Source organism: Schistocerca gregaria, chromosome 5 (genome assembly GCF_023897955.1).
Source record: "Schistocerca gregaria isolate iqSchGreg1 chromosome 5, iqSchGreg1.2, whole genome shotgun sequence".
In the NCBI taxonomy this organism is placed as follows: Eukaryota; Metazoa; Arthropoda; class Insecta; order Orthoptera; family Acrididae; genus Schistocerca; species Schistocerca gregaria.
This window is the reverse complement of record NC_064924.1, coordinates 574,434,316-574,457,618: the sequence shown is the minus strand read 5'-3', so window position 1 is coordinate 574,457,618 and position 23,303 is coordinate 574,434,316. Positions and strand designations below refer to the sequence as shown.

The 23,303-nt window shown below is 45.8% G+C and overlaps 16 non-coding genes across 16 annotated transcripts; all 16 read right to left on the bottom strand.

Moving 5' to 3' along the window:
* Window positions 1-536: 536 nt before the first annotated feature.
* On the bottom strand, window positions 537-610 carry Trnan-guu (transfer RNA asparagine (anticodon GUU)). Its single transcript has one exon. It is a non-coding gene; the product is annotated as a tRNA-Asn (tRNA).
* A 318-nt stretch (window positions 611-928) lies between these two features.
* On the bottom strand, window positions 929-1,000 carry Trnat-cgu (transfer RNA threonine (anticodon CGU)). The gene has a single exon. It is a non-coding gene; the product is annotated as a tRNA-Thr (tRNA).
* Window positions 1,001-1,689: 689 nt separating this feature from the next.
* Window positions 1,690-1,763, bottom strand: Trnan-guu (transfer RNA asparagine (anticodon GUU)). The gene has a single exon. It is a non-coding gene; the product is annotated as a tRNA-Asn (tRNA).
* Window positions 1,764-2,081: 318 nt separating this feature from the next.
* Window positions 2,082-2,153, bottom strand: Trnat-cgu (transfer RNA threonine (anticodon CGU)). The gene has a single exon. It is a non-coding gene; the product is annotated as a tRNA-Thr (tRNA).
* A 689-nt stretch (window positions 2,154-2,842) lies between these two features.
* On the bottom strand, window positions 2,843-2,916 carry Trnan-guu (transfer RNA asparagine (anticodon GUU)). The gene has a single exon. It is a non-coding gene; the product is annotated as a tRNA-Asn (tRNA).
* Window positions 2,917-3,234: 318 nt separating this feature from the next.
* Trnat-cgu (transfer RNA threonine (anticodon CGU)) lies at window positions 3,235-3,306 on the bottom strand. The gene has a single exon. It is a non-coding gene; the product is annotated as a tRNA-Thr (tRNA).
* A 689-nt stretch (window positions 3,307-3,995) lies between these two features.
* Trnan-guu (transfer RNA asparagine (anticodon GUU)) lies at window positions 3,996-4,069 on the bottom strand. Its single transcript has one exon. It is a non-coding gene; the product is annotated as a tRNA-Asn (tRNA).
* Window positions 4,070-4,387: 318 nt separating this feature from the next.
* On the bottom strand, window positions 4,388-4,459 carry Trnat-cgu (transfer RNA threonine (anticodon CGU)). Its single transcript has one exon. It is a non-coding gene; the product is annotated as a tRNA-Thr (tRNA).
* Window positions 4,460-5,148: 689 nt separating this feature from the next.
* On the bottom strand, window positions 5,149-5,222 carry Trnan-guu (transfer RNA asparagine (anticodon GUU)). Its single transcript has one exon. It is a non-coding gene; the product is annotated as a tRNA-Asn (tRNA).
* A 318-nt stretch (window positions 5,223-5,540) lies between these two features.
* Window positions 5,541-5,612, bottom strand: Trnat-cgu (transfer RNA threonine (anticodon CGU)). Its single transcript has one exon. It is a non-coding gene; the product is annotated as a tRNA-Thr (tRNA).
* A 689-nt stretch (window positions 5,613-6,301) lies between these two features.
* Window positions 6,302-6,375, bottom strand: Trnan-guu (transfer RNA asparagine (anticodon GUU)). Its single transcript has one exon. It is a non-coding gene; the product is annotated as a tRNA-Asn (tRNA).
* A 318-nt stretch (window positions 6,376-6,693) lies between these two features.
* Trnat-cgu (transfer RNA threonine (anticodon CGU)) lies at window positions 6,694-6,765 on the bottom strand. Its single transcript has one exon. It is a non-coding gene; the product is annotated as a tRNA-Thr (tRNA).
* Window positions 6,766-7,454: 689 nt separating this feature from the next.
* Window positions 7,455-7,528, bottom strand: Trnan-guu (transfer RNA asparagine (anticodon GUU)). The gene has a single exon. It is a non-coding gene; the product is annotated as a tRNA-Asn (tRNA).
* A 318-nt stretch (window positions 7,529-7,846) lies between these two features.
* On the bottom strand, window positions 7,847-7,918 carry Trnat-cgu (transfer RNA threonine (anticodon CGU)). The gene has a single exon. It is a non-coding gene; the product is annotated as a tRNA-Thr (tRNA).
* A 688-nt stretch (window positions 7,919-8,606) lies between these two features.
* On the bottom strand, window positions 8,607-8,680 carry Trnan-guu (transfer RNA asparagine (anticodon GUU)). Its single transcript has one exon. It is a non-coding gene; the product is annotated as a tRNA-Asn (tRNA).
* Window positions 8,681-18,855: 10,175 nt separating this feature from the next.
* Window positions 18,856-18,929, bottom strand: Trnan-guu (transfer RNA asparagine (anticodon GUU)). The gene has a single exon. It is a non-coding gene; the product is annotated as a tRNA-Asn (tRNA).
* Between the last annotated feature and the right edge of the window lie 4,374 nt (window positions 18,930-23,303).

The following is a 23,303-nucleotide window of genomic DNA, read 5'->3' as shown; positions in this document are numbered from 1 at the left end:
CGGCGACGACCGTCAGGCCACCAAAAGTTTGCGGTCTGCAATTTCTTGTCCTAGTGCACAGCTTGTGGGATAACGTGGCTCGACTGCGAAATGCGCCTTTCGGCTCCACTCTCTGGCTACAGTTTGCTGTTGTTCACAGTGGCACTGGCGTTGCCCATGGGGCTTCATGTAAGGCGACTGCACGTCGCTCGGCCAACAGCGGCCTACTGCAGACCGACACTTAAGAGACACAAAATACAAATCGACATCGAGAGACAGGCCCTGTCATATGGCACTCGCGACGCATACGCTGAAATTGAATGTAAATAAAACGTCTTTTGTAGTGGGCGTCGCTCCACTGCAGTGTCACACATGGTGAATAAATAGGAAAACAGTAGAACGTCTGTGTAGGGCCATGTTTTTACCTACTGTGCCACCTGCCTGAATGTGTATAAGCATCTGTGGCATCACTCCTTCGCAGCCAAATTGCCACACTAGCTGTGTATCTCTAACAAAGTTGATGTATGTCCTCACCTCGGTGACGGATAAAACGATTTCGCCCCCGGGTGGGCTCGAACCACCAACCTTTCGGTTAACAGCCGAACGCGCTAGCCGATTGCGCCACGGAGGCGTCGACTTTGGCTCACTTGTGCAATCTATATCAACGCAATTCGTACACATTCTGCAGGAATCTCGCAGAATGGTAGCATCTGCTTATGCCCCTTCACATGGTTAACGTGCATGCACACTGTAGCGACGCTCATAAACGAATGACATTATACTACAAAATGCATACAAACCACTGTTCTGCCTATGCATTCAGAAAACCTCCTAGGCCAGTAGAATACTTGTCATAGGTTGTAGAACATCCCTTTCATTCAGTGTACTGCCATGTGATAGATATTGCTCGAGGTAGCTCCGCACGTTGCAGGAAAGTTAAAAAAATGGATGCCTTCTGTGAGGTTCGAATTCACGACTCCTGGTTTACGAGACCAGTGCTCTACCACTGAGCTAAGAAGGCGGCAGCTTTGAATATGCGAGCTATCCCCGAATTCTCACTTCATCACACTGAATCTTGCAGCCCTCGACCAGATAATTGATTTGGCGCACTGCTGCTGCTGGGAGTGTCCACATTGCCGTTCTCCAAATCTCTCGAGTGTTTCGCCCTTACGATCGGCGACGACCGTCAGGCCACCAAAAGTTTGCGGTCTGCAATTTCTTGTCCTAGTGCACAGCTTGTGGGATAACGTGGCTCGACTGCGAAATGCGCCTTTCGGCTCCACTCTCTGGCTACAGTTTGCTGTTGTTCACAGTGGCACTGGCGTTGCCCATGGGGCTTCATGTAAGGCGACTGCACGTCGCTCGGCCAACAGCGGCCTACTGCAGACCGACACTTAAGAGACACAAAATACAAATCGACATCGAGAGACAGGCCCTGTCATATGGCACTCGCGACGCATACGCTGAAATTGAATGTAAATAAAACGTCTTTTGTAGTGGGCGTCGCTCCACTGCAGTGTCACACATGGTGAATAAATAGGAAAACAGTAGAACGTCTGTGTAGGGCCATGTTTTTACCTACTGTGCCACCTGCCTGAATGTGTATAAGCATCTGTGGCATCACTCCTTGGCAGCCAAATTGCCACACTAGCTGTGTATCTCTAACAAAGTTGATGTATGTCCTCACCTCGGTGACGGATAAAACGATTTCGCCCCCGGGTGGGCTCGAACCACCAACCTTTCGGTTAACAGCCGAACGCGCTAGCCGATTGCGCCACGGAGGCGTCGAGTTTGGCTCACTTGTGCAACCTATATCAACGCAATTCGTACACATTCTGCAGGAATCTCGCAGAATGGTAGCATCTGCTTATGCCCCTTCACATGGTTAACGTGCATGCACACTGTAGCGACGCTCATAAACGAATGACATTATACTACAAAATGCATACAAACCACTGTTCTGCCTATGCATTCAGAAAACCTCCTAGGCCAGTAGAATACTTGTCATAGGTTGTAGAACATCCCTTTCATTCAGTGTACTGCCATGTGATAGATATTGCTCGAGGTAGCTCCGCACATTGCAGGAAAGTTAAAAAAATGGATGCCTTCTGTGAGGTTCGAACTCACGACACCTGGTTTACGAGACCAGTGCTCTACCACTGAGCTAAGAAGGCGGCAGCTTTGAATGTGCGGGCTATCCCCGAATTCTCACTTCATCACACTGAATCTTGCAGCCCTCGACCAGATAATTGATTTGGCGCACTGCTGCTGCTGGGAGTGTCCACATTGCCGTTCTCCAAATCTCTCGAGTGTTTCGCCCTTACGATCGGCGACGACCGTCAGGCCACCAAAAGTTTGCGGTCTGCAATTTCTTGTCCTAGTGCACAGCTTGTGGGATAACGTGGCTCGACTGCGAAATGCGCCTTTCGGCTCCACTCTCTGGCTACAGTTTGCTGTTGTTCACAGTGGCACTGGCGTTGCCCATGGGGCTTCATGTAAGGCGACTGCACGTCGCTCGGCCAACAGCGGCCTACTGCAGACCGACACTTAAGAGACACAAAATACAAATCGACATCGAGAGACAGGCCCTGTCATATGGCACTCACGACGCATACGCTGAAATTGAATGTAAATAAAACGTCTTTTGTAGTGGGCGTCGCTCCACTGCAGTGTCACACATGGTGAATAAATAGGAAAACAGTAGAACGTCTGTGTAGGGCCATGTTTTTACCTACTGTGCCACCTGCCTGAATGTGTATAAGCATCTGTGGCATCACTCCTTCGCAGCCAAATTGCCACACTAGCTGTGTATCTCTAACAAAGTTGATGTATGTCCTCACCTCGGTGACGGATAAAACGATTTCGCCCCCGGGTGGGCTCGAACCACCAACCTTTCGGTTAACAGCCGAACGCGCTAGCCGATTGCGCCACGGAGGCGTCGATTTTGGCTCACTTGTGCAATCTATATCAACGCAATTCGTACACTTACTGCAGGAATCTCGCAGAATGGTAGCATCTGCTTATGCCCCTTCACATGGTTAACGTGCATGCACACTGTAGCGACGCTCATAAACGAATGACATTATACTACAAAATGCATACAAACCACTGTTCTGCCTATGCATTCAGAAAACCTCCTAGGCCAGTAGAATACTTGTCATAGGTTGTAGAACATCCCTTTCATTCAGTGTACTGCCATGTGATAGATATTGCTCGAGGTAGCTCCGCACGTTGCAGGAAAGTTAAAAAAATGGATGCCTTCTGTGAGGTTCGAACTCACGACTCCTGGTTTACGAGACCAGTGCTCTACCACTGAGCTAAGAAGGCGGCAGCTTTGAATATGCGAGCTATCCCCGAATTCTCACTTCATCACACTGAATCTTGCAGCCCTCGACCAGATAACTGATTTGGCGCACTGCTGCTGCTGGGAGTGTCCACATTGCCGTTCTCCAAATCTCTCGAGTGTTTCGCCCTTACGATCGGCGACGACCGTGAGGCCACCAAAAGTTTGCGGTCTGCAATTTCTTGTCCTAGTGCACAGCTTGTGGGATAACGTGGCTCGACTGCGAAATGCGCCGTTCGGCTCCACTCTCTGGCTACAGTTTGCTGTTGTTCACAGTGGCACTGGCGTTGCCCATGGGGCTTCATGTAAGGCGACTGCACGTCGCTCGGCCAACAGCGGCCTACTGCAGACCGACACTTAAGAGACACAAAATACAAATCGACATCGAGAGACAGGCCCTGTCATATGGCACTCGCGACGCATACGCTGAAATTGAATGTAAATAAAACGTCTTTTGTAGTGGGCGTCGCTCCACTGCAGTGTCACACATGGTGAATAAATAGGAAAACAGTAGAACGTCTGTGTAGGGCCATGTTTTTACCTACTGTGCCACCTGCCTGAATGTGTATAAGCATCTGTGGCATCACTCCTTGGCAGCCAAATTGCCACACTAGCTGTGTATCTCTAACAAAGTTGATGTATGTCCTCACCTCGGTGACGGATAAAACGATTTCGCCCCCGGGTGGGCTCGAATCACCAACCTTTCCGTTAACAGCCGAACGCGCTAGCCGATTGCGCCACGGAGGCGTCGACTTTGGCTCACTTGTGCAATCTAAATCAACGCAATTCGTACACATTCTGCAGGAATCTCGCAGAATGGTAGCATCTGCTTATGCCCCTTCACATGGTTAACGTGCATGCACACTGTAGCGACGCTCATAAACGAATGACATTATACTACAAAATGCATACAAACCACTGTTCTGCCTATGCATTCAGAAAACCTCCTAGGCCAGTAGAATACTTGTCATAGGTTGTAGAACATCCCTTTCATTCAGTGTACTGCCATGTGATAGATATTGCTCGAGGTAGCTCCGCACGTTGCAGGAAAGTTAAAAAAATGGATGCCTTCTGTGAGGTTCGAACTCACGACTCCTGGTTTACGAGACCAGTGCTCTACCACTGAGCTAAGAAGGCGGCAGCTTTGAATATGCGAGCTATCCCCGAATTCTCACTTCATCACACTGAATCTTGCAGCCCTCGACCAGATAATTGATTTGGCGCACTGCTGCTGCTGGGAGTGCCCACATTGCCGTTCTCCAAATCTCTCGAGTGTTTCGCCCTTACGATCGGCGACGACCGTCAGGCCACCAAAAGTTTGCGGTCTGCAATTTCGTGTCCTAGTGCACAGCTTGTGGGATAACGTGGCTCGACTGCGAAATGCGCCTTTCGGCTCCACTCTCTGGCTACAGTTTGCTGTTGTTCACAGTGGCACTGGCGTTGCCCATGGGGCTTCATGTAAGGCGACTGCACGTCGCTCGGCCAACAGCGGCCTACTGCAGACCGACACTTAAGAGACACAAAATACAAATCGACATCGAGAGACAGGCCCTGTCATATGGCACTCGCGACGCATGCGCTGAAATTGAATGTAAATAAAACGTCTTTTGTAGTGGGCGTCGCTCCACTGCAGTGTCACACATGGTGAATAAATAGGAAAACAGTAGAACGTCTGTGTAGGGCCATGTTTTTACCTACTGTGCCACCTGCCTGAATGTGTATAAGCATCTGTGGCATCACTCCTTGGCAGCCAAATTGCCACACTAGCTGTGTATCTCTAACAAAGTTGATGTATGTCCTCACCTCGGTGACGGATAAAAAGATTTCGCCCCCGGGTGGGCTCGAATCACCAACCTTTCCGTTAACAGCCGAACGCGCTAGCCGATTGCGCCACGGAGGCGTCGACTTTGGCTCACTTGTGCAATCTAAATCAACGCAATTCGTACACATTCTGCAGGAATCTCGCAGAATGGTAGCATCTGCTTATGCCCCTTCACATGGTTAACGTGCATGCACACTGTAGCGACGCTCATAAACGAATGACATTATACTACAAAATGCATACAAACCACTGTTCTGCCTATGCATTCAGAAAACCTCCTAGGCCAGTAGAATACTTGTCATAGGTTGTAGAACATCCCTTTCATTCAGTGTACTGCCATGTGATAGATATTGCTCGAGGTAGCTCCGCACGTTGCAGGAAAGTTAAAAAAATGGATGCCTTCTGTGAGGTTCGAACTCACGACTCCTGGTTTACGAGACCAGTGCTCTACCACTGAGCTAAGAAGGCGGCAGCTTTGAATATGCGAGCTATCCCCGAATTCTCACTTCATCACACTGAATCTTGCAGCCCTCGACCAGATAATTGATTTGGCGCACTGCTGCTGCTGGGAGTGTCCACATTGCCGTTCTCCAAATCTCTCGAGTGTTTCGCCCTTACGATCGGCGACGACCGTCAGGCCACCAAAAGTTTGCGGTCTGCAATTTCTTGTCCTAGTGCACAGCTTGTGGGATAACGTGGCTCGACTGCGAAATGCGCCTTTCGGCTCCACTCTCTGGCTACAGTTTGCTGTTGTTCACAGTGGCACTGGCGTTGCCCATGGGGCTTCATGTAAGGCGACTGCACGTCGCTCGGCCAACAGCGGCCTACTGCAGACCGACACTTAAGAGACACAAAATACAAATCGACATCGAGAGACAGGCCCTGTCATATGGCACTCGCGACGCATACGCTGAAATTGAATGTAAATAAAACGTCTTTTGTAGTGGGCGTCGCTCCACTGCAGTGTCACACATGGTGAATAAATAGGAAAACAGTAGAACGTCTGTGTAGGGCCATGTTTTTACCTACTGTGCCACCTGCCTGAATGTGTATAAGCATCTGTGGCATCACTCCTTGGCAGCCAAATTGCCACACTAGCTGTGTATCTCTAACAAAGTTGATGTATGTCCTCACCTCGGTGACGGATAAAACGATTTCGCCCCCGGGTGGGCTCGAATCACCAACCTTTCCGTTAACAGCCGAACGCGCTAGCCGATTGCGCCACGGAGGCGTCGACTTTGGCTCACTTGTGCAATCTAAATCAACGCAATTCGTACACATTCTGCAGGAATCTCGCAGAATGGTAGCATCTGCTTATGCCCCTTCACATGGTTAACGTGCATGCACACTGTAGCGACGCTCATAAACGAATGACATTATACTACAAAATGCATACAAACCACTGTTCTGCCTATGCATTCAGAAAACCTCCTAGGCCAGAAGAATACTTGTCATAGGTTGTAGAACATCCCTTTCATTCAGTGTACTGCCATGTGATAGATATTGCTCGAGGTAGCTCCGCACGTTGCAGGAAAGTTAAAAAAATGGATGCCTTCTGTGAGGTTCGAACTCACGACTCCTGGTTTACGAGACCAGTGCTCTACCACTGAGCTAAGAAGGCGGCAGCTTTGAATATGCGAGCTATCCCCGAATTCTCACTTCATCACACTGAATCTTGCAGCCCTCGACCAGATAATTGATTTGGCGCACTGCTGCTGCTGGGAGTGTCCACATTGCCGTTCTCCAAATCTCTCGAGTGTTTCGCCCTTACGATCGGCGACGACCGTCAGGCCACCAAAAGTTTGCGGTCTGCAATTTCTTGTCCTAGTGCACAGCTTGTGGGATAACGTGGCTCGACTGCGAAATGCGCCTTTCGGCTCCACTCTCTGGCTACAGTTTGCTGTTGTTCACAGTGGCACTGGCGTTGCCCATGGGGCTTCATGTAAGGCGACTGCACGTCGCTCGGCCAACAGCGGCCTACTGCAGACCGACACTTAAGAGACACAAAATACAAATCGACATCGAGAGACAGGCCCTGTCATATGGCACTCGCGACGCATGCGCTGAAATTGAATGTAAATAAAACGTCTTTTGTAGTGGGCGTCGCTCCACTGCAGTGTCACACATGGTGAATAAATAGGAAAACAGTAGAACGTCTGTGTAGGGCCATGTTTTTACCTACTGTGCCACCTGCCTGAATGTGTATAAGCATCTGTGGCATCACTCCTTCGCAGCCAAATTGCCACACTAGCTGTGTATCTCTAACAAAGTTGATGTATGTCCTCACCTCGGTGACGGATAAAACGATTTCGCCCCCGGGTGGGCTCGAACCACCAACCTTTCGGTTAACAGCCGAACGCGCTAGCCAATTGCACCACGGAGGCGTCGACTTTGGCTCACTTGTGCAATCTATATCAACGCAATTCGTACACATTCTGCAGGAATCTCGCAGAATGGTAGCATCTGCTTATGCCCCTTCACATGGTTAACGTGCATGCACACTGTAGCGACGCTCATAAACGAATGACATTATACTACAAAATGCATACAAACCACTGTTCTGCCTATGCATTCAGAAAACCTCCTAGGCCAGTAGAATACTTGTCATAGGTTGTAGAACATCCCTTTCATTCAGTGTACTGCCATGTGATAGATATTGCTCGAGGTAGCTCCGCACGTTGCAGGAAAGTTAAAAAAATGGATGCCTTCTGTGAGGTTCGAACTCACGACTCCTGGTTTACGAGACCAGTGCTCTACCACTGAGCTAAGAAGGCGGCAGCTTTGAATATGCGAGCTATCCCCGAATTCTCACTTCATCACACTGAATCTTGCAGCCCTCGACCAGATAATTGATTTGGCGCACTGCTGCTGCTGGGAGTGTCCACATTGCCGTTCTCCAAATCTCTCGAGTGTTTCGCCCTTACGATCGGCGACGACCGTCAGGCCACCAAAAGTTTGCGGTCTGCAATTTCTTGTCCTAGTGCACAGCTTGTGGGATAACGTGGCTCGACTGCGAAATGCGCCTTTCGGCTCCACTCTCTGGCTACAGTTTGCTGTTGTTCACAGTGGCACTGGCGTTGCCCATGGGGCTTCATGTAAGGCGACTGCACGTCGCTCGGCCAACAGCGGCCTACTGCAGACCGACACTTAAGAGACACAAAATACAAATCGACATCGAGAGACAGGCCCTGTCATATTGCACTCGCGACGCATACGCTGAAATTGAATGTAAATAAAACGTCTTTTGTAGTGGGCGTCGCTCCACTGCAGTGTCACACATGGTGAATAAATAGGAAAACAGTAGAACGTCTGTGTAGGGCCATGTTTTTACCTACTGTGCCACCTGCCTGAATGTGTATAAGCATCTGTGGCATCACTCCTTCGCACCCAAATTGCCACACTAGCTGTGTATCTCTAAGAAGTTGATGTATGTCCTCACCTCGGTGACGGATAAAACGATTTCGCCCCCAGGTGGGCTCGAACCACCAACCTTTCGGTTAACAGCCGAACGCGCTAGCCGATTGCGCCACGGAGGCGTCGAGTTTGGCTCACTTGTGCAATCTATATCAACTTAATTCGTACACATTCTGCAGGAATCTCGCAGAATGGTAGCATCTGCTTATGCCCCTTCACATGGTTAACGTGCATGCACACTGTAGCGACGCTCATAAACGAATGACATTATACTACAAAATGCATACAAACCACTGTTCTGCCTATGCATTCAGAAAACCTCCTAGGCCAGTAGAATACTTGTCATAGGTTGTAGAACATCCCTTTCATTCAGTGTACTGCCATGTGATAGATATTGCTCGAGGTAGCTCCGCACGTTGCAGGAAAGTTAAAAAAAATGGATGCCTTCTGTGAGGTTCGAACTCACGACTCCTGGTTTACGAGACCAGTGCTTTACCACTTTTTTTTTTTTTTGTTTCCTATTTTGGGCCTCCCTTTTCCCCACACAGCCCATCCATTCGCTCTCCTTTTATGCCTTCTTCGGCGAGCTTCTATGCTATATCGACTGATTTTTTTTCAAATTTACTGTGACAGTTAGGGAAATGAAATGATGTTTGGCTTCTTCGCCATGTGAGGCTTCTCCTCCGTAGAACTGAAAATTGAAAATTAAGGCTTCTTGGGAATTAATAAATTGTCACTCGTGCTTCTTACTGAAAAAAACATAAACAAAATAGAAAGATTGTAACTGAGGAACACGTGCAAGAAGCTTCCACTGCATTGTGTGCAACGAAACCACGTTCCGATATTACCGAGATCCTGGAAAATCATCATAGATGAAAATAGTTGCTGGAGATATGGGGTTCATCCAGCAGTAAGTGTGAAGCCGCAGTGCCGTTTCGGGGTTCTGTCCGAGGCCTTCACGGCTACCGTAGCGGCCCTGGGGCACACGACGTCCCCACCGTACTTCACCCTCAACAGCGATCCCCTACTTTGGCCTGTGACTACATTTTTCGTAGACGAGGGCTATTAAGATGTTTATCCAATCCCTTGTCTCTGAAACAGAATGTGTAACATGTTACCAAAAGTTTTTTTGTGGTCCCTGCGCGTACATATCTGATAATATTTTGCTCGTTCGTATAATTCGTATTCTAAAACACGGTCATTGCCGTGTTCAGATATAACGTAATGTACATAATTGCCAAACAACCACAACACAGCATTGGTTTTCTGGACAGGGAAGAATACACCATCGGGGAAGAGTAATTTTTCAACATTGATCTCAGTACTAACATTTCTGGTTATAAAGGCTACCCGCCGTTGGAGTCCCCTCCATATTTCGGCGTATCCGCCACAGAGAAAGCGGTGGATCAATGTGTCAACTGCGTCACATCGGGTGCACACAATCGTGTCACTAAGACCAATGGAGTGCAACTTTTCGTTAGTAGAAACTACGTTATTAACAACTCGGTACCAGGTTGCCTGAATGTCGGAAGACAGTTCACGATTACTAATATTTTTCCAAATTCTTTTCCAGTCTTTGTCGGGATATCTGCACTCCATTTTGTTGACATGTTCTTTCGTTGTTAAGAGTTCCATTAATTTCCTGCAATTCCTTGATTGTGGATTCGTGACAATACTGTCCATGTAGCTAATCTCTAAAAAGAACTGGCGAATATATTTCAATTTATAATTAATTCCGCCTATATTTATGGGTGGACGTAAATTTTCTGGCTGTAGGTGTCGATACAGCCTGGCTGTAATACTATGTGGATGTTTTTCTATAATTTGTAGGGTCCTCTTTATATATAACGCCGTAGTCTTCCGCCATATATCTGTTAAACCTAGGCCACCTTCAGCGGAAGGTAACGTAACTGTACCGACTGCTACTCTAAAAATATTCCCTGTCCATATAAATCGGCAAATGATACTCATTATACGTTTGGCAATGGGTTTCGAAACTGGCAATATTTGACCTATATATATAGCTTTTGATAAAATGGACCAATTAATTATTCTGATTCGTTGTTTAATGTTCAGATGTCTGGTCTGATTGAGTATTGTGGCTCCTCTGATTGTATCCAGTACTTTCTTCCAATTGTAGGTCATGGTCTGAAGCGGACATCGGTAAAAGGTGACACCCAGAGCGGTGTGACGATCGACGGAGCGTGCCCATTCCAAACGGACATCTTGAAGACCTTTAAGATTTAAAAACGAACTCTTCACCTCGTTAACCCTAGCGCCTGTAGCTTCACAAAAGATCTGAATATTCGTAGTTAATTTCTCTAAATCTTCGTTACTACGAATAACCACTCCAACGTCATCAGCATATGCATTGGTGACGTTGTTAACGCCAGATATCGTGATGCCCTCAAGATCGACATCGAGTCTCCTTAGTAAAGGCTCCAGTGCAACAACATACAGGAGCATTGACAAAGGACTTCCCTGCGGGACGCCGTTGCGAATTTCAATGGGTGGAGTGAAATGCCCATTTACAGACACTTGTGTTTGGATGCCTTCAACAATGTTAATTAAAACTTGCACAAAATGTTGACTAAAACCCACATAGGTCAACGTTCTGAACAAAAATAAGTGGTTGACCCTGTCAAAAGCCTTTGAGAAGTCGATAAAGGCAAGGCCTCCTGGTGAGGATGACGTTGCAAAAATTGCAGAGACATCCCTATATTCACAAACAGTTTTAAAAATATTCCGCCCCGAGAGACAGGTTTGGTGGTCACCTATGATCTTCTCCATTAGAGGTCTCAGTCTTTCCTTCAGTACACGTGCAATTATTTTATAATCCGAGTTCATCAAACATATTGGTCTCAATTGATTGAGATCTTTAACTGTCGCGTTCCTTCCCTTTGGTATTAGCACAGTTACGCTTTCTTTGAACTCGCGTGGAACAGTAATACCTTGCAACACTTCATTTATCACTTCTGTGAATTGATTACCGATGAGAGGCCAAAATTTACAATAAAACTCTACAGGCAAGCCATCAGGCCCTGGGGACTTACGGGTAGGCGAATATTTAAGTATATCAAACACCTCCTCACATGTGATCGCAGTGGTAAGGGACACATTGTCCTCGTCATTGATAACGTTGTCGATACCTGTAGTTCGTAGCAAATCGTTCGCACAGTCTAGATTATACCGGGTATCAGTATATAACGTACGATAAAATCCATAAACTGCATTTAAAATGTCAGAGTGTTCCGTCAGCACCCGGTTATCGCCCACTCTAAGACAAGCAATAAACGCTCGTCTTCTATTTCTTTCATGTTCGAGTAAGTGGTACAGCGATGCGTTTTCGTCCTCCACCGTTGTCGGGACACGGGATTTAATTTTTAAACCCTCCAGCTGTTGTCGCTTGAGACTTATGAGGTGAGCCTTGATCTTCTTTATTTCAATGAAAACCTCATCAGTCATCTGCTGAGCTGATAGTTCCCTTAAGCATGTATAGTAAAATTCAACGGTATTGCGAGACCACATCGCTCGCTCCCTCCCGTAAGCTATTAGGGATGATCTCAATTTCTTTTTAGCACATGAGGTCCACCACGCAAGGCGAGAGCTGTATTTATGGCGCATACGTAGAGCAGCCTGCCATACCTCCGCTACTGTTCTTGATAGGGCACCCTCGAACAACATATGGGTATTCAGCTTCCATAAGGGGCGACCCCAATACGTTCCTTGCTTCTGAAACCGAATGCTGCATTTCACTGCGAGATGGTCCGAAAAGGTAGTGGGAATTACTTCGATACTACTGATTTTATTTTCCAGGTTTGCTGTGACGTATATTCTGTCTATTCTGCTTTGCGAGCGACTACTGATGTACGTAAATTTGACTAACGTGGGGTATTTGCTTTCCCACACGTCTGTCCACTTCATGTTTGTCACCAAAGCCGCCAGTTCCCTGGAGAAGTTAAAATTTGGTCGCTGATCCTTTTTGTGAAGTACACAATTAAAGTCACCACCGATTAAAGCTTCCGCCGGATTACCCTTAAGTAAATAGACCATATCGTTCTTAAAAAAATTAGCCCTATCATCTCTAGCGTTGTTACCAGAAGAGACATATACATTTAAAACAGTAGTAGTAAAAATTTTACAACTGATGCCCCTCCCATTTTCTAACAGACAGATATCCTTCACATCAATACCATCTTTGACAAGGATCGCAGTCCCACATGTGGCTTCCGGTGCAATATTTAAAATCTCTTGAAAACCTGGGACATAAAAGTTGTGGACATTAAATTCCTGTAGGAGGGCTATATCAGTATCCGACTGGTAAAGGAAATCTTTTAAAGAAGCGACTTTCGTTTCACTGCGAATCCGATTTATATTGATCGTGGTCACATTATATGTCAGTTCCGTTGGCATAGGTGCAGGTAAAAGAAATTGGCTAATGAAGTATACCCCATGCAGAGTCACGTCTGTACCATTCCATTCTGTCTGTCAGAAAGAAAAATATACATTAAAAAAAAAAAATTAAATGCCACTAGCATGTGTCAGGTCCATCTCCATTCCGTGGTCGGTGCGATCTTCTTGGGCATCGGCCCAATCAAGTCCTTTTCCTGAGACAGTTCGGTCTAAATCCATAGTAGTGCCGGTCTGCAAACCTGCGACGCCAAGCGGTGCGCGAGGTTGTTGTTGAAGATCATCTGCATCGGCACGACTCATCTCCGCTTCAGAACACTCGTTAACTCGTGCTACTGGGCATTGTTCTCGTAGTCGTTCATTATCCCTTAAATGTTTTAACTTTTCCCGCAATGCAGGAGCTAAACTCTCTGCTGCTTTGTGTGCCAATCTCCACTTCTTGCCTTTCTTCGAAGATCTCTTCGGCGATCTAGCAGGAGATGAAGTTTGCGACCTGTCAGGAGAAGTACCGGATGATACGTCTGACGTCGCCTGTTCCTTTTTTCGGACAAAAGTCCGCGTATCGCATTCCACAACGGCAGAAGGAGGCGCATCTTTTTCCATGGCTCCCACTGGTAGCAACCCAGTCTCCAATTCTACACTATCGCTCGTTGTGGTTTCCTTGACGCAAGTGTCTTCTGTGGGCGCCAACGTGAAACCAATGTCCAGATTGCTATCTTCGTTCATAGTTCCCGCAGAGTGGATGCCTGGAGCGTCCACTCCTCGGAAGCTAGTGGCAATATCCTCACGTTGGTGGGAATCCTGACGACGCAAGGAAACCTCCGTTGCGGCTATTTGGGGATCTTCGGCCGAGTCCGCGGAAGAACGAGCAACCACAGTGAGAGAGTTGGAAAAAGTTGGCGTCGGCATAGATTCGAGGGGCGCGGAGCTGATCGGCAGACCATCCGCAAATCTAGAGCTTGAAGCCGGAGTATCATCGACAACCGCCCGCGAGGCAGCAGGCTCCCCGCGCACAGGCGGCACCGACTCGCCTCGGCTGCGGAAGTCAGCAGCGGCAGCGTATGACAACTTCATACCAACAACAGGGCCGGAACTCGGCATCTCGTCACGCGGTAACTGCGGGACACGCCTCCGTGAACATTCTGCACGAATGTGTTCCGTGGAATTGCATAAAGCGCAAGTCCACGGTTGCCCATCATAGATAATCAAAGCACGATACCCACAAATATTAAGATAAGAGGGGACATGCTTCTGTAATTCAATCTTAATTTGCCTTACGCCGTTCAAGACAGGAAACATATGAGCTTCAGACCACCTTTCTGCCACATTGGAAATAATTCTGCCATAAGGCCGAAGGGCAACATTAAGTTCTTCGGGCGGAATTTCAAAAGGGAGCTCAAACACTCTGATCGTACGAATCCCGTACCCAGCATGACTAACAGCAACGTCACTCACATTCCCATCAGAATGATTAAACTTCACGCTACCTCCGCAACGATCCACAATTGTTGTTGTTGTTGTCTTCAGTCCTGAGACTGGTTTGATGCAGCTCTCCATGCTACTCTATCCTGTGCAAGCTGCTTCATCTCCCAGTACCTACTGCAACCTACATCCTTCTGAATCTGCTTAGTGTACTCATCTCTCGGTCTCCCTCTACGATTTTTACCCTCCACGCTGCCCTCCAATGCTAAATTTGTGATCCCTTGATGCCTCAAAACATGTCCTACCAACCGATCCCTTCTTCCAGTCAAGTTGTGCCACAAACTTCTCTTCTCCCCAATCCTATTCAATACCTCCTCATTAGTTACGTGATCTATCCACCTTATCTTCAGTATTCTTCTGTAGCACCACATTTCGAAAGCTTCTATTCTCTTCTTGTCCAAACTAGTTATCGTCCATGTTTCACTTCCATACATGGCTACACTCCAAACAAATACTTTCAGAAACGACTTCCTGATACATAAATCTATATTCGATGTTAACAAATTTCTCTTCTTCAGAAACGCTTTCCTTGCCATTGCCAGTCTACATTTTATATCCTCTCTACTTCGACCATCATCAGTTATTTTACTTCCTAAATAGCAAAACTCCTTTACTACTTTAAGTGTCTCATTTCCTAATCTAATTCCCTTAGCATCACCCGATTTAATTTGACTACATTCCATTATCCTCGTTTTGCTTTTGTTAATGTTCATCTTATATCCTCCTTTCAAGACACTGTCCATTCCGTTCAACTGCTCTTCCAAGTCCTTTGCCGTCTCTGACAGAATTACAATGTCATCGGCGAACCTCAAAGTTTTTACTTCGTCTCCATGAATTTTAATACCTACTCCGAATTTTTCTTTTGTTTCCTTTACTGCTTGCTCAATATACAGATTGAATAACATCGGGGAGAGGCTACAACCCTGTCTCACTCCTTTCCCAACCACTGCTTCCCTTTCATGCCCCTCGACTCTTATTACTGCCATCTGGTTTCTGTACAAATTATAAATAGCCTTTCGCTCCCTGTATTTTACCCCTGCCACCTTTAGAATTTGAAAAAGAGTATTCCAGTCAACATTGTCAAAAGCTTTCTCTAAGTCTACAAATGCTAGAAACGTAGGTTTGCCTTTTCTTAATCTTTCTTCTAAGATAAGTCGTAAGGTCAGTATTGCCTCACGTGTTCCAACATTTCGACGGAATCCAAACTGATCCTCCCCGAGGTATGCATCTACCAGTTTTTCCATTCGTCTGTAAAGAATTCGCGTTAGTATTTTGCAGCCGTGGCTTATTAAACTGATAGTTCGGTAATTTTCACATCTGTCAGCACCTGTTTTCTTTGGGATTGGAATTATTATATTCTTCTTGAAGTCTGAGGGTATTTCGCCTGTCTCATACATCTTGCTCACCAGCTGGTAGAGTTTTGTCATGACTGGCTCTCCCAAGGCCGTCAGTAGTTCTAATGGAATGTTGTCTACTCCGGGGGCCTTGTTTCGACTCAGGTCTTTCAGTGCTCTGTCAAACTCTTCACGCAGTATCGTATCTCCCATTTCGTCTTCATCTACATCCTCTTCTATTTCCATAATATTGTCCTCAAGTACATCGCCCTTGTATAAGCCTTCTATATACTCCTTCCACCTTTCTGCCTTCCCTTCTTTGCTTAGAACTGGGCTGCCATCTGAGCTCCTGATATTCATACACGTGGTTCTCTTCTCTCCAAAGGTCTCTTTAATTTTCCTGTAGGCAGTATCTATCTTACCCCTAGTGAGATAAGCTTCTACATCCTTACATTTGTCCTCTAGCCATCCCTGTTTAGCCATTTTGCACTTCCTGTCGATCTCATTTTTGAGACGTCTGTATTCCTTTTTGCCTGCTTCATTTACTGCATTTTTATATTTTCTCCTTTCATCAATTAAATTCAATATTTCTTCTGTTACCCAAGGATTTCTAGCAGCCCTCATCTTTGTACCTACTTTATCCTCTGCTGCCTTCACTACTACATCCCTCAGAGCTACCCATTCTTCTTCTACTGTATTTCTTTCCCCTATTCCTGTCAATTGTTCCCTTATGCTCTCCCTGAAACTCTGTACAACCTCTGGTTCTTTCAGTTTATCCAAGTCCCATCTCCTTAATTTCTCACATTTTTGCAGTTTCTTCAGTTTTAATCTACAGGTCATAACCAATAGATTGTGGTCAGAGTCCACATCTGCCCCTGGAAATGTCTTACAACTTAAAACCTGGTTCCTAAATCTCTGTCTTACCATTATATAATCTATCTGATACCTTTTAGTATCTCCAGGGTTCTTCCACGTATACAACCTTCTTTCATGATTCTTAAACCAAGTGTTAGCTATGATTAAGTTGTGCTCTGTGCAAAATTCTACTAGGCGGCTTCCTCTTTCATTTCTTAGCCCCAATCCATATTCACCTACTATGTTTCCTTCTCTCCCTTTTCCTACACTCGAATTCCAGTCACCCATTACTATTAAATTTTCGTCTCCCTTCACTATCTGAATAATTTCTTTTATTTCATCGTACATTTCTTCAATTTCTTCATCATCTGCAGAGCTAGTTGGCATATAAACTTGTACTACTGTAGTAGGTGTGGGCTTCGTATCTATCTTGGCCACAATAATGCGTTCACTATGCTGTTTGTAGTAGCTTACCCGCATTCCTATTTTCCTATTCATTATTAAACCTACTCCTGCATTACCCCTATTTGATTTTGTGTTTATAACCCTGTAGTCACCTGACCAGAAGTCTTGTTCCTCCTGCCACCGAACCTCACTAATTCCCACTATATCTAACTTTAACCTATCCATTTCCCTTTTTAAATTTTCTAACCTACCTGCCCGATTAAGGGATCTGACATTCCACGCTCCGATCCGTAGAATGCCAGTTTTCTTTCTCCTGATAACGACATCCTCCTGAGTAGTCCCCGCCCGGAGATCCGAATGGGGGACTATTTTACCTCCGGAATATTTTACCCAAGAGGATGCCATCATCATTTAATCATACAGTAAAGCTGCATGTCCTCGGGAAAAATTACGGCTGTAGTTTCCCCTTGCTTTCAGCCGTTCGCAGTACCAGCACAGCAAGGCCGTTTTGGTTAATGTTGCAAGGCCAGATCAGTCAATCAACCAGACTGTTGCCCCTGCAACTACTGAAAAGGCTGCTGCCCCTCTTCAGGAACCACACGTTTGTCTGGCCTCTCAACAGATACCCCTCCGTTGTGGTTGCACCTACGGTACGGCCATCTGTATCGCTGAGGCAAGCAAGCCTCCCCACCAACGGCAAGGTCCATGGTTCATGGGGGGAGGACGATCCACAATGGAACTACATAATTCCACAATGGAACTACATAATTCTGGACTTTTCATCTTCAGATACACAGCATTTGTCACAAACGAGAGATAAACTCCGACAACATCATCACCGTTAAGCAATACTTTTTCGATAAACCATGCTTTAATTTCAAATGCTTTAGGTCGAACGAAATTTCGATCGAAAGTAAACTTGATTGTGTCTTTCCTCAAATAATTCGACCTATTCATTCTAGAACTTCATGAATACAAGTGCAACACGAATAGCGGCTTAGCAGCACCACTAACCTCAAACGCAGCGACTCAGCCTGTGTTTACTACAGCCAGACGTCCAGCTCCGCCACACGTCCGTCCCGCTCGGCGGCTGACTCGCAACTACCACTGAGCTAAGAAGGCGGCAGCTTTGAATATGCGAGCTATCCCCGAATTCTCACTTCATCACACTGAATCTTGCAGCCCTCGACCAGATAATTGATTTGGCGCACTGCTGCTGCTGGGAGTGTCCACATTGCCGTTCTCCAAATCTCTCGACTGTTTCGCCCTTACGATCGGCGACGACCGTCAGGCCACCAAAAGTTTGCGGTCTGCAATTTCTTGTCCTAGTGCACAGCTTGTGGGATAACGTGGCTCGACTGCGAAATGCGCCTTTCGGCTCCACTCTCTGGCAACAGTTTGCTGTTGTTCACAGTGGCACTGGCGTTGCCCATGGGGCTTCATGTAAGGCGACTGCACGTCGCTCGGCCAACAGCGGCCTACTGCAGACCGACACTTAAGAGACACAAAATACAAATCGACATCGAGAGACAGGCCCTGTCTTATGGCACTCGCGACGCATACGCTGAAATTGAATGTAAATAAAACGTCTTTTGTAGTGGGCGTCGCTCCACTGCAGTGTCACACATGGTGAATAAATAGGAAAACAGTAGAACGTCTGTGTAGGGCCATGTTTTTACCTACTGTGCCACCTGCCTGAATGTGTATAAGCATCTGTGGCATCACTCCTTCGCAGCCAAATTGCCACACTAGCTGTGTATCTCTAACAAAGTTGATGTATGTCCTCACCTCGGTGACGGATAAAACGATTTCGCCCCCGGGTGGGCTCGAACCACCAACCTTTCGGTTAACAGCCGGACGCGCTAGCCGATTGCGCCACGGAGGCGTCGACTTTGGCTCACTTGTGCAATCTATATCAACTTAATTCGTACACATTCTGCAGGAATCTCGCAGAATGGTAGCATCTGCTTATGCCCCTTCACATGGTTAACGTGCATGCACACTGTAGCGACGCTCATAAACGAATGACATTATACTACAAAATGCATACAAACCACTGTTCTGCCTATGCATTCAGAAAACCTCCTAGGCCAGTAGAATACTTGTCATAGGTTGTAGAACATCCCTTTCATTCAGTGTACTGCCATGTGATAGATATTGCTCGAGGTAGCTCCGCACGTTGCAGGAAAGTTAAAAAAATGGATGCCTTCTGTGAGGTTCGAACTCACGACTCCTGGTTTACGAGACCAGTGCTTTACCACTTTTTTTTTTTGTTTACTATTTTGGGCCTCCCTTCTCCCCACACAGCCCATCCATTCGCTCTCCTTTTATGCCTTCTTCGGCGAGCTTCTATGCTATATCGACTGATTTTTTTTCAAATTTACTGTGACAGTTAGGGAAATGAAATTATGTTTGGCTTCTTCGCCATGTGAGGCTTCTCCTCCGTAGAACTGAAAATTGAAAATTAAGGCTTCTTGGGAATTAATAAATTGTCACTCGTGCTTCATACTGAAAAAAAATAAACAAAATAGAAAGATTGTAACTGAGGAACACGTGCAAGAAGCTTCCACTGCATTGTGTGCAACGAAACCACCTTCCGATATTACCGAGATCCTGGAAAATCATCATAGATGAAAATAGTTGCTGGAGATATGGGGTTCATCCAGCAGTAAGTGTGAAGCCGCAGTGCCGTTTCGGGGTTCTGTCCGAGGCCTTCACGGCTACCGTAGCGGCCCTGGGGCACACGACGTCCCCACCGTACTTCACCCTCAACAGCGATCCCCTACTTTGGCCTGTGACTACATTTTTCGTAGACGAGGGCTATTAAGATGTTTATCCAATCCCTTGTCTCTGAAACAGAATGTGTAACATGTTACCAAAAGTTTTTTTGTGGTCCCTGCGCGTACATATCTGATAATATTTTGCTCGTTCGTATAATTCGTATTCTAAAACACGGTCATTGCCGTGTTCAGATATAACGTAATGTACATAATTGCCAAACAACCACAACACAGCATTGGTTTTCTGGACAGGGAAGAAAACACCATCGGGGAAGAGTAATTTTTCAACATTGATCTCAGTACTAACAGTTCTGGTTATAAAGGCTACCCGCCGTTGGAGTCCCCTCCATATTTCGGCGTATCCGCCACAGAGAAAGCGGTGGATCAATGTGTCAACTGCGTCACATCGGGTGCACACAATCGTGTCACTAAGACCAATGGAGTGCAACTTTTCGTTAGTAGAAACTACGTTATTAACAACTCGGTACCAGGTTGCCTGAATGTCGGAAGACAGTTCACGATTACTAATATTTTTCCAAATTCTTTTCCAGTCTTTGTCGGGATATCTGCACTCCATTTTGTTGACATGTTCTTTCGTTGTTAAGAGTTCCATTAATTTCCTGCAATTCCTTGATTGTGGATTCGTGACAATACTGTCCATGTAGCTAATCTCTAAAAAGAACTGGCGAATATATTTCAATTTATAATTAATTCCGCCTATATTTATGGGTGGACGTAAATTTTCTGGCTGTAGGTGTCGATACAGCCTGGCTGTAATACTATGTGGATGTTTTTCTATAATTTGTAGGGTCCTCTTTATATATAACGCCGAAGTCTTCCGCCATATATCTGTTAAACCTAGGCCACCTTCAGCGGAAGGTAACGTAACTGTACCGACTGCTACTCTAAAAATATTCCCTGTCCATATAAATCGGCAAATGATACTCATTATACGTTTGGCAATGGGTTTCGAAACTGGCAATATTTGACCTATATATATAGCTTTTGATAAAATGGACCAATTAATTATTCTGATTCGTTGTTTAATGTTCAGATGTCTGGTCTGATTGAGTATTGTGGCTCCTCTGATTGTATCCAGTACTTTCTTCCAATTGTAGGTCATGGTCTGAAGCGGACATCGGTAAAAGGTGACACCCAGAGCGGTGTGACGATCGACGGAGCGTGCCCATTCCAAACGGACATCTTGAAGACCTTTAAGATTTAAAAACGAACTCTTCACCTCGTTAACCCTAGCGCCTGTAGCTTCACAAAAGATCTGAATATTCGTAGTTAATTTCTCTAAATCTTCGTTACTACGAATAACCACTCCAACGTCATCAGCATATGCATTGGTGACGTTGTTAACGCCAGATATCGTGATGCCCTCAAGATCGACATCGAGTCTCCTTAGTAAAGGCTCCAGTGCAACAACATACAGGAGCATTGACAAAGGACTTCCCTGCGGGACGCCGTTGCGAATTTCAATGGGTGGAGTGAAATGCCCATTTACAGACACTTGTGTTTGGATGCCTTCAACAATGTTAATTAAAACTTGCACAAAATGTTGACTAAAACCCACATAGGTCAACGTTCTGAACAAAAATAAGTGGTTGACCCTGTCAAAAGCCTTTGAGAAGTCGATAAAGGCAAGGCCTCCTGGTGAGGATGACGTTGCAAAAATTGCAGAGACATCCCTATATTCACAAACAGTTTTAAAAATATTCCGCCCCGAGAGACAGGTTTGGTGGTCACCTATGATCTTCTCCATTAGAGGTCTCAGTCTTTCCTTCAGTACACGTGCAATTATTTTATAATCCGAGTTCATCAAACATATTGGTCTCAATTGATTGAGATCTTTAACTGTCGCGTTCCTTCCCTTTGGTATTAGCACAGTTACGCTTTTTTTGAACTCGCGTGGAACAGTAATACCTTGCAACACTTCATTTATCACTTCTGTGAATTGATTACCGATGAGAGGCCAAAATTTACAATAAAACTCTACAGGCAAGCCATCAGGCCCTGGGGACTTACGGGTAGGCGAATATTTAAGTATATCAAACACCTCCTCACATGTGATCGCAGTGGTAAGGGACACATTGTCCTCGTCATTGATAACGTTGTCGATACCTGTAGTTCGTAGCAAATCGTTCGCACAGTCTAGATTATACCGGGTATCAGTATATAACGTACGATAAAATCCATAAACTGCATTTAAAATGTCAGAGTGTTCCGTCAGCACCCGGTTATCGCCCACTCTAAGACAAGCAATAAACGCTCGTCTTCTATTTCTTTCATGTTCGAGTAAGTGGTACAGCGATGCGTTTTCGTCCTCCACCGTTGTCGGGACACGGGATTTAATTTTTAAACCCTCCAGCTGTTGTCGCTTGAGACTTATGAGGTGAGCCTTGATCTTCTTTATTTCAATGAAAACCTCATCAGTCATCTGCTGAGCTGATAGTTCCCTTAAGCATGTATAGTAAAATTCAACGGTATTGCGAGACCACATCGCTCGCTCCCTCCCGTAAGCTATTAGGGATGATCTCAATTTCTTTTTAGCACATGAGGTCCACCACGCAAGGCGAGAGCTGTATTTATGGCGCATACGTAGAGCAGCCTGCCATACCTCCGCTACTGTTCTTGATAGGGCACCCTCGAACAACATATGGGTATTCAGCTTCCATAAGGGGCGACCCCAATACGTTCCTTGCTTCTGAAACCGAATGCTGCATTTCACTGCGAGATGGTCCGAAAAGGTAGTGGGAATTACTTCGATACTACTGATTTTATTTTCCAGGTTTGCTGTGACGTATATTCTGTCTATTCTGCTTTGCGAGCGACTACTGATGTACGTAAATTTGACTAACGTGGGGTATTTGCTTTCCCACACGTCTGTCCACTTCATGTTTGTCACCAAAGCCGCCAGTTCCCTGGAGAAGTTAAAATTTGGTCGCTGATCCTTTTTGTGAAGTACACAATTAAAGTCACCACCGATTAAAGCTTCCGCCGGATTACCCTTAAGTAAATAGACCATATCGTTCTTAAAAAAATTAGCCCTATCATCTCTAGCGTTGTTACCAGAGGAGACATATACATTTAAAACAGTAGTAGTAAAAATTTTACAACTGATGCCCCTCCCATTTTCTAACAGACAGATATCCTTCACATCAATACCATCTTTGACAAGGATCGCAGTCCCACATGTGGCTTCCGGTGCAATATTTAAAATCTCTTGAAAACCTGGGACATAAAAGTTGTGGACATTAAATTCCTGTAGGAGGGCTATATCAGTATCCGACTGGTAAAGGAAATCTTTTAAAGAAGCGACTTTCGTTTCACTGCGAATCCGATTTATATTGATCGTGGTCACATTATATGTCAGTTCCGTTGGCATAGGTGCAGGTAAAAGAAATTGGCTAATGAAGTATACCCCATGCAGAGTCACGTCTGTACCATTCCATTCTGTCTGTCAGAAAGAAAAA